Genomic DNA, 16,202 nt, shown 5'->3' with positions numbered 1-16,202 from the left:
TCACACTGCTGACTCATATTCAAGTTGTGGTCCACTGTAACCCCTAGATCCCTTTCTGCCGTACCCCTTCCCAGACAGTCGCTTCCCATTCTGTATGTATGAAACTCATTGTTCCTTCCGAAGTGGAGCACTTTGCATTTGTCTTTATAAACTTCATCCTGTTTACCTCAGACCATTTCTTCAGTTTGTCCAGGTCATTTTGAATTATGACCCTATCCTCCAGATTAGTCGCAACCTCGCCCAGCTTGGTATCATCTGCAAACTTAAGCGTAATTTCTATACCAATATCTAAATCGTTGAAGAAGATATTGAACAGAGACGGTCTCAAAACAGACCCCTGCGGAACCCCACTTGTTATGCCTTTCCAGCAGGATTGTGAACCATTAATAACTACTCTGAATACGGTTATCCAGCCAGTTATGCACCCACCTTATAGTAGCCCCATCCAAGTTGTATTTACCTAGTTTATTGATAGGAATATCATGTGAGACCATATCAAATGCCTTACTAAAGTCTAGGTATACCACATCCACTGCTTCTCCCTTATCCACAAGACTCGTTAGCCTATCAAAGAAAGCTTTCCGATTGGTTTGACATGATTTGTTCTTTACAAATCCATGCTGGCTGTTCCCTATCACCTTGCCACTTTCCAAGTGTTTATAGATGATTTCCTTAATTACTTGCTCCATTATCTTCCCTGGCACAGAAGTTAAACTAACCGGTCTGTAGTTTCCTGGGTTGTTCTTATTCCCCTTTTTATAGATGGGCACTTTATTTGCCCTTTTCCAGTCCTCTGGAATCTCTCCTGTCTCCCATGATTTTTTCAAAGATGATAGCTAGAGGCTCAGATACCTCCTCCAGCAGCTCCTTGAGTATTCTAGGATGCATTTTGTCAGGCCCTGGTGACTTGCAGGCATCTAACTTTTCTAGGTGATTTTTCACTTGTTCTTTTTTTATTTTATCTTCTAAAACTACCCCCTTCCCACTAGCATTCACTATGCTAGGCGTTCCTACAGACTTCTCAGTGAAGACCGAAACGAAGTCACTGAGCATCTCTGCCCTTTCCAAGTTTCCGGTTACTGTTTCTCTCTCCTCACTGACCAGTGGGCCTACACTCTTCTTGGTCTTCCTCTTGCTTCTAATATATTTATAAAAAGTCTTCTTGTTTCCCTTTATTCCCGTAGCTAGTTTGAGCTCATTCTGTGCCTTTGCCTTTCTAATCTTGCCCCTGCATTCCTGTGCTGTTTACCTATGTTCATCCTTTGTAATTTGTCCTAGTTTCCATTTTTTATTTTTAGATCATGCAAGATCTTGTGGTTAAGCCTTCTGTGGCGCACAAGCATGTGGCACTGGCAAAGCCCTCAACCGTTGAGGCACCAGTCACAGTCCCTGCTGCTGTCGAGGAAGGCGCAGCATAGGCGAAGATCCCCTACAAAGCATGGCCTGAAAGTGCATCACAAAGATGGGCCTATGGTCGAGTCAGCATGTCAAGAGGCTCCCAGGCCACGGTGGCACCGGTTGAGCTCGATGTGCGAGGAGTATGTGGCACCAGATGTGGGGATTGAAGAGGTCCAGCAGCTGTTGACACCGGAGGCCTTCGATGTGGCACACAAGCTCATAGAGCTCCCTTCATCCATGGGACCAGTCATGGTCATGGATGATGAGCACTGGCCTCCTCTGTTGGCACTGGAACCAGTCATGCCACCAGCGCAACCAACAGCGCCTACATGGGTCCCAATACCAGCACTGCAGCAACCCCTCATACCGGTAATTATATCAGTGCTGCTGATACCAACAGCAACAATCCCATTGGATTCCAGGGCACCAACTGCATTGGCACCACCTCACATGGCACCATATGCCCTGGTACCTACTGTGATGGGGCCACTCTACTCCAGAACCAGTATTTGCACCCATTGTTGTCACAGGCATTGACGATCACAGTACTGGCACCAACCCATAAGGGGAAGCTGCCAGTGATGGCTAGGCATAGATCATCTCATCGCTCCCTGGTGCCATCGTTGGCACTGCCTTGATCAGCCTCTGACTACTCGAGTCAGATGCTGACTCTGTGCGCTCCAGGGGCTCGTCCTATAGATCCAGGTTGCAGCACCGTTCTTGATCTTGGCACTGGTCTCAATACCCTGGGCCAGCGTCCCACCAGCCTTGGCAGGCCAGTGGCAGCCTCAACAGCAGGGGTCCTTCTGGACTCACTGGGCATACCATCAGGCTCAGGGGCCTCAGCTGTCCAGACACTCCTCAGTGATGGCTCAGTCCAGAAGCACTCCTTCTGCTAATCAAAGGATCGTACAGAGACCAGGTCCTCAGAAGCAGGCTTTGTCAGGGCTCTATTTTGCAAGCTGGGTTTTCTTTATAAATGAGGAGAAATCCACACTCAACCCCACCCAGATGATATATTTCACTGGGGTGCACCTGGACTGTACAGTGGCAAGGGTGTCCCTTCCCAAGGCCAGGTTCTTGGCCATCAAAGTGATAATGGAAAGCCTCAGAGCCTCACCCCATATCATGGTTTGTACTTGGATGAGGCTGCTAGGTCACGTGGTGACCTGCACCTTTGTGGTGCAACGCACCAGGCTGCAGCTGCAACACCTTCATGCATGCTTGCTTCCATTCACAACCCAGCTTGAGCGCCGCTGAAATCTTTACTCACGGTGCTGAAAAGGGGTTCTCCAGTGTCTAGACTGGTGGTTGCAAGAGTAAGTCATATGCCACGGAGTCCCGTTTGCCAGATGGACCCCATCCATACAGCTCTTTACAGATGCATGGGACACGAGTTGGGAAGCTCACCTATCGAACCTCAGAACCCAAGGTATGTGGTCCCCCAATATGATATATTTATATATCCCAATATAGCTCTCCATATAAATGTCAAGGAACTCAAGGCGATCAGGCTGACTTGCCTAGTGTTCCTACACCACTTGAAGAACAGGTGCTGATGGACAACACTACAGCCATGCAATATATATATCAACAAACTGAGTGAGGCTCATCCTTCTCCCCTGTGCAAGGAAGCCATCCTCCTATGGGACCTGTGTATTGTGCACAGGATTCACCTGGAGGCATCCTATGTTCCAGGGAATCACAACATACTAGCAAACAGGATCAGCAGATCGTTCAGGGCCCATGAATGGTTCATGGACGGTGGGGGGGAGGAATGACATCTTGGAGGTTGTCTTCCAGAAGTGGGATTATCCCTGTCTCAACCTGTTTGCTTCCCAGGGAAACTTCAAGTGCCCTCATATCTGGGGCAGGGAAAGAGGTTGCTGGGGACCTTCTATTGGTACAGCGACCCCAATGCTTCCTCTATATATTCCTGCCCTTCCCTCTACTGTAGTCCCCTCCTGACGATCAGGAGGTGTGCAGCATTGGTCATTTTAATAGCCCCAGTGTGGTAACGCCAGCACTAATATCCCATGCTCCTGGACCTAGCAGTGGAGGAGCCCCTCGAACTACCATTGGTTCCAGGCCTGATCACTCAGGACCTGGGAAAGGGGAGGTTATGCCACCTGAACCGGTCATCCCGCCACCTGGCAGCCTGGAAAGAAAATATCTGTTTGGAGGCAGTCAGAAGGGTCCTGACAGAGTAGAAACTCTGGCTATGAGGCTAAATGGAAGTGCTTCTTGATTGGGGCTAATGAGGCAGGAGTTGACCTAATGACAGCTCCTACCCCCCCTTATCTTGGATTACCTCCATCTTTTGACCCTTCATAACTCTTCATCTTTGGCAACAGGGCCTATCAACCTCATCCCCTCAGGTCCATCTAGCTGCCGTCACAGCATTCCACCCGGGTGAAGCGGGCAGGTCGGTGTTTGAGTGTGCTAATTAAGCAACTCCTCAAGGGTGTGGATAGGCTATACCCACTTGGGACCTCAACTTGGTCCTTACGAAACTCATGAGCCCTCTATTTGAACCCTTAGCCACCTGCTTTCTGAAACACCTCTCATGGAAGGTAGTGTTCTTGGTGGCTGTTACCTCAGCCAGGAGGGTGTCAGAGCTGAGGGCCCTTACACCAGAGCCCTCTTATATGGTATTCTCTAAAGACAGGGTTAAGCTTCGCCCTCACCCGTCATTCCTACCCAAAGTTGTCACATTTTCATATGTCCTAGGATATCTACCTCCCTGTTTTCTTTTCCAAGCCCCATGCAACACCAAGGGAGCAGTCCCTGCATTTTACATTGATAGGACAAGGGAATTTAGGTCAACACAGCTCTTTTATTTCTATAGAAGAACGGATGAGGGGTCTCCCAGTGTTGGCCCAATGCTTATCCTCAAGGATCAGGACCTGTTATGAACTTGTGGAGTGAGAGATACCCCTGCTCCTGGTCCACTCCATGAGGGCACAGGCCTCGTCAACGGCATTTGTCATATAAGTGCCCATTCTTGAGATCTGTAGGGCAGCCATGTGGCCCTCCATTCACATGTTTATAACTCCTTACACAATTGTGAAGCAGGCTAGGGACAATGCAGGCTTTGGTAGGGCTGTGCTGCAGTCCATTGCAGATTAGGCTTCCAAGAGTCACCTAACTGGAATGGACATGAGCAAGCACTTGAAGAAATAACGGTTACTTGCCTCGTAACAGTTGTTCAAGATGTTACTCATGTCCATTCCACAGCCCACCCTTCTTCTTCGGGTAGTCCCCATGGGTGCTCCACGTCTGGTGTCGGGCTCGCCCCAGCGCCGCGAATCGGAGGCTTCCCAAAGCTGTATTTGGTTGGACCGCGCATGTGTGAGCGCTCGAGGCCATTCGTGCCTTTCCTCTCCGAGTGTGGTCCGGCCCCCGCCTCACTTCCTCTCAGCTGCCTCTGGCCATGGATGGAGCTCTCTCTCCTCTCCTCTCCTCTTCTCAGAGTACCTCAGCATCCTGTTAATAGTTAAATTTACTCTTTGGGTCTTATCGGCCTTCCTTTCCTTATCTCCACTCCTTTAAAATTTTAAAAAAAAAAAGTAGAAAGAGATGTTTTAATAGTTATTATCTCCGTCCCTATCGTTCCTGTTGTTTTCAGTTGGTGCATAGCTGCCTTTTTCTCAAAAAGAAAGAAACCAAACCAAGAATAAAAGGATAAGCGAAATAAGGCAATACAAGAAATAAAGATACCTACGAACAGAAAGGAGCACATATGCCGCAAACTGAGCGGTGTGCGGGCAAGAGCACTCAAGCGGCAAAATGCCAGGTTCTCCCGGTTTTAAAAAGTGCTTGCTCTGTCATGAGGCTATGCCGGTTTCCGACGGCCATGCCTCCTGTATTAGGTGCTTGGGAGAGGCACACTTGCCACAACAGGGCACCCACTGTGCCAACCTAACCTCGAGAGCCCGTAAGGACCGCGAGAGACGCCTGAAAATGATACTCTTTGACAAGGCGCTTGCGCCTTAGACGCCGGCACCACTAATCTCACTGCTGATGCAGGGAGGAGGTGGGCTTCCTCCCCTAAAGGTACTCCTCCTGTGAGGGAGAAACCTTCACTGGTCAGGTCCCTGCTTGTTGTTCCGCAGAAGGAGATAAGAGCAGGAGGGGACAAACCGGGCACGTCCGACTCCTCTACCGGCTCTGCACTGGTCTCTGGCTCTAAGAAGCCGACCTGCATCGCACCGCGCTCCCGACTGGCCACTGCACCGGAGCGCCGTTTGAAAGACTCTGCCCTGCCGGCACTGACAGCTGTACTGCCGTCGTTCTCACCGCGCTCAGCTGTGGCTCCCCCCCTCCCACCTCAGGAGCTGTCCGTAGCTTTGGCAGATCTTCAGCCTGACTCTAGCAGCTCCCCCGGCTCTGCAGGTTGCTGTCCCTTCAGCACTGGCGGCACTGAGGAAGGCAACATCAAAATCCTGCAGGCATGCGTCTTCTCCCCTGCCTTCTCCTACAGCTTCACCCGGACCATCTCTGCAGCACCGTTCTCCTGCACCTCACTCCACCAGAGATCAAGGTACTCGAGCCCGCAGAAGTCTGTCGCCCTATTATCACCATCACAGGGAACCTGTCACCTGCCTAAGGGATTCTCGATCGCGGTCTCCTTCACGATGCCCACACTCTCCTGTGGACTCGCCGTGCATATTACGTTAGGCCCGCTAGTGTCATCTCTTCACGATACTCATCCCCAGGGTACTTGGACCGTCACTATATACATTATGACAGACCCTATTACTATGTTGCAACTCGTCACAGCCACTCCCATCGGAGGTCACCATGCTCCTGTCACTCGGTTAGTCCGCCTTCTCATCATGGTGAGTCGAGGCCGCGATCACCAGCTCATGCCCCACCCCCTCCATGAAGTTCGGATCCGCAGCAGGACCATTCGGACCCTGAGGAGGGACAGATTTCAGATGCAGAAACAGACATGTCTGCAAATGTGCGCTCTTCATCTCATGCACCAGATGATGCTGTTCCCCCGGGTGACACCTCGCCACCTGATGACCTCAAGGAATTCCAGGACCTTTTTAAGCGGGTGGCCAAAGCCAGGAGATTCAGCTGTCTGAAGCACAGGTGAAGTAGCATAAGCTACTGAAAAATCTGCAGCCCCAGCAACGACGCAAGATCACACTCCCAATCGATGAGGCAATTTTGGATGTGGTGCACGAAATCTGGCAGACTAGCATAACGATCTCGCCTACTAGCAAAAGAGCAGACAAGATACTTTGTCCCATCTAAAGACATGGATTTTCTCTTCAATCATCCTCAGCCCAACTCCTTAATAGTGGATGCAGTCTACCATAAGAGCAAGGCTTCTCAGTTCAGAACCTCACTCCCAGATAAGGACACAAAAAAGCTTGACTTGTTTGAATGCAAGATTTATTCATCATCGACCCTAATGCTCAGGATCGCAAATTATGCTGCCCTTCTCTCGAACCACAATTTTGATAATTATGCCAAATTACCTGAGCTGATGCAGCACCTTCCCGAGACTAAGAGACCGCTGCTGAAGGCAATTGTCCAAGAGGGATATTCTGCATGTAGGACATCGCTCCAAATCGCCCTCGATGTCACGGATACGGCAGCTCGGGCCATGGCAATGGGTATCGCCATGCTCTGGTTGATGGCAGCAGGAGCACCTAAGGAGCTCCAAAATTAAGTCGAAGATCTCCCATTTGATCGTAAGACATTGTTTGCTACTTCAACTGACGACGTCCTACATTCCAGTAAGGACTCACGCACCACTCTGCGGATGCTGGGGATGTATACCCCCCCTTAAGCGTAGGCACTACTATCCATTTCAAAGGAGATATGACTATCCATTCCAGAAACATCAGCAGCGCGCTCCTGACCAGTCTGAATTCTGACAGCGTCTGCTGCGCAAGCACCAGCAGTCCAATTGTGCACCAGCCTGGGTGAACGCCAAACAGCAAATTTGACTCGTGTCGAGGACACACACACATCTTCAGTGCTCACGGTAGAAGAACCCACCACCACCTCAAGCCATATTATCACCTGTGGCGCGACATCACCTCAGACCGCTGGGTCTTGGAAGTAATAAATTCAGGTCTCATGATATCTTTCGTCTCCATACCTCCTAGTGCTCCACCCACCCCGACCCATCATACGAGACTTAACTCCAGCAAGAGATACTTCATCTTCTTGCTATAGGAGCCATAGAAGTAGTTCCCACAAGATTCAGGGGCAGAGGGTTTTACTCCCGATACTTCCTCATTCCCAAAAAATCTGGGAGGCGAAGACCTATTCTCGATCTGAGGCTCTTAAACCGATACATCAAGAAGCAGCATTTCAAAATGGTCACGCTAAGCAAAATTATACCATCACTGACCAAGGAAGATTGGTTTGGAGTCCTTGATTTGCAGGACGCATATTTTCATATCGCCATACACATAGCACACAGGCGCTTCTTCCGTTTTGTAGTCTGGCAGGAGCACTACCAATACAGAGTGCTGCCCTTTGGCCTCATCTCGGCTCCCAGAGCTTTCTCCAAAACCCTGGTGGTAGTTGCTGCCCATCCTTCGCAAGATAGGGGTCTCCATCTTCCCCTACCTAGACGACTGCTTGCTCAAATGTTTCACACAGTTGGAAGCTCTCAACATGCTCGCAGTAATGAGGAATCTCTTCAGCTCCCTCAGCTTAATTGTAAACATGGAAAAATCATGTCTAGAGCTGACCCAGACTCACGTTTATAGGAGCTCGCCTCGACTCACGGTCAGCTCGGGTCTACTTACTTGCAGACCACTTCCAAGTCATATGCAATCTAGTTCATTCGGTATCGCTCTCTCCGACACTTCCCGTACGTACTCACCTTCAGTTGTTGGGTCATATGGCAGCCACCATGATGGTGGGCCACCATGCATGATAACATTTCTGATGTCTCCAGCAGTGGCTGACCTTGGTGTACAACCCCGCCGAACACAGCATCCAAAAGCGTGTGGTGTTGCCTATCCATGTTTGGAATTCCCTCCGATGGTGGACCGAGCCCAGCAACATGTTGGCGGGCATTCCCTTTCACCAACCTCAGTCTTCGAGGCAGATAACGACAGATGTCTCGCTTACCGGCTGGGATGCGCACATGGGCATGTATACTATCCAGGGTCGATGGTCCAATACGGAAATGATGCTCCACATCAACTTACTGGAGCTCAGTGCAATTTTTTATGCCTGCAGGCATTTCAAACCTCACATACAAGGCGCAATCACCAGGATCCTTACGGACAACATCGCTGCAATGTACTGTGTCAACAGGCAGGGCAGTGCCAGATCCCGCTCCCTCTGTGCAGAGGCAGTTCGCCTGTGGTCCACGTGCAACCGCAACGTCATTACTATCATAGCATCGTACCAGGAGTGAGCAATTCCATCGCAGATTCACAGAGCAGATACTTCCCACACAACCACGAATGGGAGATCCACACAGACATACTCCTAACTATCTTCCACTGCTGTGGTCGACCCTCCATAGATCTCTTCGCTACTTCTGCCAATGCGAAATGCAAGGTTTATTGTTCCAGAGCAGGGATTGGCACCCACTCCCTGGGGGACGCATTCCTTTTGCATTGGGGCACGGTACTACTATATGCATTTCCCCCTGTGGCTCTAATTCCGAGAGTACTGGAGAAAATTGTCCTCATCAAAGCCCGAATCTTGCTAATAGCACCGGCCTAGCCCCGGCAAGTCTGGTACTCCACGCTCCTACAGCTGCCAATTCGAATGCCTTACCGGCTCCCTCTTCTCCTGGACCTCTTAACGTGGGTCCAGGAGAGCGGGTCCCTTTGCCATCCGAAATTACTCACCCTCCTCCTGATTGCGTGGATGTTAGATGGTTTGACACATCAGAGACCCTTTGTTCAGATCAAGTGAAGCGCATTCTGCTCAATAGTAGAAGAGATTCCACGAGGAAACCATACCTCGTGAAGTGGTCTCGCTTTACGCAATGGCGTGACACTAAAGGGTTAAACCCCTCCACCGCACCGTTGCATGCTGTCCTGGACTATGTTTTGCACCTGCACATGTCAAGTATCTCCATACCATCACTTAAAGTTCCTCTAGCAGCGATTATGGCATTCCACTGCCCAATCTATGCCGGTCGGTTTTTGCCCACCCCATTACGAAGAGATTTCTCAAGGGCCTCGTTAATCTCAACCCTCCACGTAGACTTTCACCTCCTGTGTGGAACCTCGACCTCGTGCTAGATGCGTTGACACGGCCACCATTTGAGCCGCTTGCGACTACATCTCTCCAACTACTTACGACCAAAGTTGTTTTTCTTATTGCTAGAATATCGGCATGCAGGGTGAGTGAGATTGCAGCCCTTACGGCATCTTCCCCCATGATCTTTAATAAGGACTCGGTGATACTGAGGTCGTACCCGACCTTTCTGCCAAAAGTCGGCTCGGACTTCCACAGTAACGCACCCGTCGTCTTGCCTTCTTTCTGTCCTAAACCTCACACTTCTCCTCAAGAGGCTCTTTTGCATATGCTGGACGCTCGCCAAGCCCTCGCATTTTATATTGATAGAACTCGTGAGATCCGAAAGACAGACCGTCTTTTTATATCTGTTGCAGATCAATTTAGAGGTCGTCGACTCTCTGCGCAGCACGTTTCGAAGTTGATTGTCGCTTGCATTACCACCTGTTATAATCTGTGTAACAAGTCCCTCCCATCACAACCTAGAGCACACTCCACCTGTGCAGTGGCTACCTCGACAGCATTCCTGAAAGGAGTCCCTATGTGTGACATCTGCCAGGCAGCTACTGGGTCGTCAAACGTCACTTTCATGAAACATTACGCAATTCTGCAACACTCCACCTCAGACTCCGCTGTAGCCTCGGCAGTACTCCAACACTGCCGTAACATGGATTCTGTAGCGCAGCCTTAGCTCGGACCACTGCTCCGGAGTCACTAGATGTGGAGCACCCAAGGGGAATACCCGAATAAGAAGTTACTCACCTTCATGCAGTAACGATGGTTCTTCGAGGTGTGTCCCCGTGGGTGCTCCACAGCCCGCCCTCCTCCCCGCTAAGGAATCTTGTCTGTTTCTCTCATTTCAGATGAGGCAATGAGAGAAACCGAGGCGGGGGCCGGACCGTGCTCAGAGAGGAAAGGTGCGGAAGGCCTCAAGCGCTTGCGCACATGCGGTCCGGCCAAACACAGCTTTGGGAAGCCTCTGATTCGTGGTGCCGGGACGAGCCTGACACCAGACGTGGAGCACCCATGGGGGGATACACCTCGAGGAACCATCATTACTGCACGAAGATGAGTAACTTCTTCATTTCCCTTCATCAGATGTCTCCAGTAAGAAGAAACTGAGGGTGGGGAGGGCCAGCAGGGGTATATATGCACTGATATGCTAGTGCCACTCCAGGGGCTCCTTGGCTGGCCCAACGGATACTGCTAAGGGAAAAAGCTCCAGAATCTGTGCATGTAGCATGCACCCACATCTAACAAACATTTTTTATTGCCCCTCTGTTATGTCCTCAGGGACAGGGCAAAAGGCATTCATGGCAAAGATGGGGCTGAACTGATGCTGCTATTCAAAGGCTTTGATCTTGTGATGGGATCTACATAAATAACATCTCGAAAACTACATTTACAGGCAGGCTGTTCTTCACCTGGAGATAACTGTTTTTCAAATCTGTCAACGTCAAAAATAAAAATGCAAGCGGTAGGTATATATATTTTTATGGGTGCCACAAAGTTGATGAAGGATCAAAATCTAATTGATAGTTTCTCTAAAATTGAAACTGAGAGCTTGCCAGAAGAGGGCAGATGTGGGATCTCTTGGGTACAGGCTGAGGCTGTGGGACAGCTGCACCACTCCTTAGTCTTACAAGCGGTGGTTTCTAACCTTTTTACACCTAAAATCACTTTAAATGACAGGCCAGGCCAAGATTTACTGCCCCGCCCCTTTCTTGAAGCCCCACCCCTTTCTATTCTCCTCCTCTCCATCACTTGCTAGCCCCAATCCTTATACTGCTGCTTTTTTTTTTATTAAATTCTTCTGTAGGAAGAGGTTTTTCCAACATTTGGCCTGTCTAGACTGGACCCAATGTCAGAAAAACCCCTTCTTTTGGAAGCCCCCTTCTTCCTCGTGGAAAGAGGAATATATGGGTGACCAAAAGAGCATGTTTGTTTTTCTGCTTTTTTTAGTGGAAGAGCAAACACATCCCTGGGTTGCAGAAGTGTTTTTCTGGACTATCTCCAGAATCCTGAAAAACTCCTGCAGTCTAGCCATACCCTCTCTGGGTTGAGACAGGATGTGTAGGCTCTGGGGTGGGAATGAGGGATTTGGGTGTGCGGACGGGGTGCCAGTGGGGTCAGGGAGTCTCCTACACTAGCCTTGGATGGAAGCCTCCGTTGCATGCTCCCTCCGGGTCCAAACCCCCTGTGGAGGAAGGAAGCCTCATCATGTGTCTCCACTGGGCCTGACTCCTGCCACCTCTGGAGCAGGGAAGCCAATGCACGTGACCCCTTGGGGCCGACATCCTCTCTCCTCTCCCCCCCCCCGTGGAGCAGGGAAGCATGCGCTCCCTCTGGGCGCGACTCCCTCCTCCCACGGAGAAGGGAAAGCCTCTGGGGACTTACCCGGTAAGTTCTCGGAGCACCAGAGAGCTGGGGCAAGGAAATAGCTAGCGCATTTCCAGAACCCCCAGAAGTGATGCGCAGTTGTAGGGCTTCTATCCACTCCGTGGAAAGCTGCCACTACTTCCATTGTTGCTCGAGGTAGGTAGTGGGACTTCTTGGGGGTGGGGAGAAATGGGGGGCCCAGAATGCTTCGCGATCGACTGATTGGTGACCGTGGTCTTACAGGAAAAAGGCACCAACCAAATTTCCCTCCCCCCCCAATTCCCAGTCTTTCACCTCAGAAATATACCGCCTTGCGCTGCTAAAGACCCTTTCTTGACCAATGAAAGTTTATTATTTGCTTCCCATTTATCAATGGAAAGTGGATATGGCTCACTTTGTATACTTCCACAGATTTACCAAGCAACTCAGGCAAACTCACTGGTAAAGATAAAGAGTAAAACAAGTTTATTGATTATTAAAGTGATAGGCAAAAAGTTTGAGACATTACCAAAAGAAATAAAATATCAGCATGCAGTTTAAACTCTCACGCTATGAGTCTGGGCAACCTTCTAGATTAAGTAGTTTTCCTCACCTCACTGGATATCACAGTTCATAGTACAAAGGTTACACAGGTTTCATTTTTGAAATCTGGGTCAAGTCTCCTCTTGTTGGAGCCTTCAGTCTTCCCAGTGTCCTTATTGCTTGCAGCACAGGTGGGAGGTGGACAAAAGGCCAAATACATGGGGCGCCTGTGTTCTGTTTTATACCCTTAGTCCATGTGATTGAAGGACTCAAGTCCAGGCATGTCTGGTGGCCACTGCTGAGTCACAATGTGAAGCAATAATCTGCTCGGTCTCCTGAGAGTTGTAACTCCTCTGCTGAATGGTAGTTGGTGATGTCTGTTCAGCACCCATCTGGGCATTGATTACTTCCCTTGTTGTTGACTCTGGAAAACTAGTATCTGGGCACTTCCCAAGCCCACAGCATATTTTAGTGAAAACCATACTACAACATTCTTTTAATTATATGTGCATTAATAATACATTATATATTTTAGATAGGTTATAACCTGCTGGAAGCTGTTGTTCTTTCTCTGATACCTCACATGGTATGCTTAATGTGAAATATCACAATTTATATAAAAATGATGAATGTGGAGGATTACTAGGTGCTCCCCAAACATATAGTGCAGAGGTGAGCAATAATTTTTGATGAGACTGCGCTCTAAGAATTTGGTAAATAGTCAAGGACCTCTTTTATGATCTTGAGGAGGTATGGAGGTTGGGTGCAGGAGTGTGAACAGCTAGTCAACTATCGATAAGCAAATTCTTATTGGATAGTGGACTAATCACTTCCTTCCCCCCACTTGCTGCTTCTGTCAGAAGAGGAGGGGATGCTGCAAAGAGACAGTGCCACATGAAGCCTGAGGCCAGACATTGCATTCCATGCGGCACTGCCACTTTGAAATAACACATGCAGCCTGGGCCCAGCTGGGGACTGCATGTGGCATTTCAAAGCAGCAGCACTGCATGGAGCCTGGGGTCAGCTTGGGGTCCCCAACTGACCTTGGGCTCCATGTGGTGCTGCTACTTTGAAACATTGGAGGAAGCACAGGCCAGTGGGGGACTGCTTGTTCCCATACTCCCACAGCACTTTTGCCTTTGAAATGTAGGAACAGCCCTTGGCTTTTGCTACAGTTAAATCAGAGACCCACATATTGATTAATTGAATAGTCGATGCAAATTGCATCAACTATTCATTTACCCAATTAATCTAAGTTTAACATCCCTATGCAGGAGGGAGCTCTGGGTAGGAGATTGGAGTGCAGAAGGGGGGTACAAGATCTGAGAGGCGGTTGTGACCTGGGGCAGCGGTGCAGGCGGGGATATAGTAGGGGGAACAGAGGGTTGAGGGGAGAGGCTGGGGTGCCAAGTACAGGCTCTGGCTGGGAGGTGCTTACCTAGGTAGCTCCCAGCGAACAACCCAGCTCCCTGCCTTCTATGCCTCCCCATACTGATCAAAGTGGCCCTGTGCGTGGGGCCATGTGCTTCTCTCTGGGGGGTGGATACTTCACATTCTGCGTGCTCTGCAAACTTGATCCAGGCAGCTGAAGGATTGTGGGAGCTGAAAGATTGTGCTGGGGATGGAGCAGCATGCAAAGGTTCTCCCTCTCCCACCAAGCTCACAGTGCTCAGAGAAGCACATGGCCCCTGCAGCTGGCCACTTTGAGGGTGTGGCTCAGATCCACCAGCTTGAAGGGTCAGATATGGCCTATGGGCCATATTTTGTCTACTCCAGTATACTGCATTACTGGCATATAGTGTGCCTATGTGAAGTTACATCATGTAAATAGCAGGGTAAAATTGTATGCAGACGCTAAGTAGAGTGGTCATATTAACCTCTTTCTAGAAATCAAAATGGCACTTGAAACATTTTTCACTTTTGAGGAGCTGTCATAACCATGACCAGCAACCTGGTGACTAAGGGGTTAACTATACCTCCTGTCTCTCGCCAGGTATCTGGTCAGCCTATGGTAATGCTGGTAGGGATTTCTGGGAAAAAGGAATTTTTATCTTTTTCTCTCCTTTGTCTGAGTAAGAGCGGTTTCTTCCAAGTAACAGGGAAACGGGAAGGCCTGTTTCTCTCCAAAAAAAGTCTTCTCACAATATGTAAGTAGGGCAGAGTTTAGTTAGCGCAGTGATCTCCAACCTTTTTACACCCAAGATCACTTTTTAAATCTCAAAACAGGTGAAGATCCACTGCCCCGCCCCTTCCTTGAAGCCCAGCCCTCTCTATTCTCCTCCTTTCCAGCACTTGCTATCCCCGGCCCTTACACACTCTGATAAACAGTTTATTTTTAAATTGTGATATATAAAATTAAAATCACGTGTTTATAGTTATGAAATAAATGGTCTGTTTTTTATTCATGCTATTTGAATCTAAAATGAAGCATTTATAATTGTACATTTTGTGGGGACAGAGTTCTGTGGCTGGGGAGAGGGGAGAGGGAACAGGGTGCTGGGAGGGCAGAGGACAGGGTTCTGCAGCAGGGGACAGTGCCAGTGGGGACAGGTTTCTGCAGCTGGGGACAGGGTGCCCGTGGGGACAGGGGATGGGAATGGGGACACAGTTCTGTAGGTGGGGACGTGAGTGGGGACAGTTCTGTGGCTGGGGACGGGAGTGGGATCTGGGGAGCGGGGAGCACAGATGGGGTGGGATGACAGTGTCAGCAGAGAGTCCCTTGCATCTGCCACCTCCCAGGATTCTCCCCTCAGAGGGAAGCCAGCACGTGCCTCCTCCGGGCCTGACTCTCTCCCCTCCCCCCGTAGGCAACCCCCTTCCCATGGCAGGCCCAAACCCCCATGGGAGCCTGCCCCGGGAGCAACCCCCCCCCCCGCGGTGGGGCCAAACCCCTGCCCCACAGCACAGCCAACCCCTGTGGGCACCTGCCCCGGGGCCAAATCCCCCTCCTGCGGTACGGCCCGGCCAAGCCAAGCCAAGCCAAGCCCCCCCCCCCCCCCCCCCCCCCGCAGTGTGGTCAGTCCCTGCGGGCGCCTGCCCCGGGACCGGGACCTTCCCCTTCCCCTTCCCTCCCGCCGCGTGGCCAAACCCCTGCTCCCACAGCGGCTGACCCCTGCTCCCACAGCGCAGTTAACCCCCTCCCACAGCATGGTCAACCCCCGCGGGCACCTGCCCCGGGTCCAAAACTCCCTCCCACGGTGTGGCCCGGCCAACCCCCCTCCCCTCCCCTCCCCTCCCGCAGTGCTGCCAAACCCCGGGGCCGACCCCTGCTCTCGTGGCGCAGGGAAAGCCCTGCGCTCGACTCACCCTTCCAGCACTGGGAAGGCACCGCACTCCTCCTCCAGGGCCAATGCCCCCTCCCCCCGCACACAAACAGAGCTGTGGGAAGGGAACAGCCCGCACACTTCCGGAACCCCCGGAAGTGACGCGGGCTTCACACAGGACTTCCGTCCACCCCGCGGGAAGCCGGCACTACACTAGAGGTAGATAGTGGGGCTTCTCGGGGGTGGGGGGAAAATGGGAAGTGAGGGTGCCCGAACACCTCACGATCGACTGGTTTGGGGATTTGGAACTGATGTCTGTGCTGTTAAAAGTGTGTTATTTTTCTTTTGTTTTGAGCCCAGGGGTGGCAGGGAGTCTCTTACTATGTAGCCACCTCAACTGTTTGC

At 50.6% G+C, this 16,202-nt stretch overlaps 1 protein-coding gene across 8 annotated transcripts in view; it reads left to right on the top strand.

Annotated features, from left to right (window-relative positions):
- LPGAT1 (lysophosphatidylglycerol acyltransferase 1) overlaps positions 1-16,202 on the top strand; it is a 249,199-nt gene that overhangs the window by 67,037 nt on the left and 165,960 nt on the right. The window lies entirely within an intron of this gene.

The sequence above is a fragment of the Pelodiscus sinensis genome, chromosome 3, assembly GCF_052426305.1.
Source record: "Pelodiscus sinensis isolate ZL-2025 chromosome 3, ASM5242630v1, whole genome shotgun sequence".
Lineage (NCBI taxonomy): Eukaryota > Metazoa > Chordata > Testudines > Trionychidae > Pelodiscus > Pelodiscus sinensis.
The sequence above is the reverse complement of the archived record's forward strand: the minus strand, read 5'-3'. Positions and strand labels throughout refer to the sequence as shown.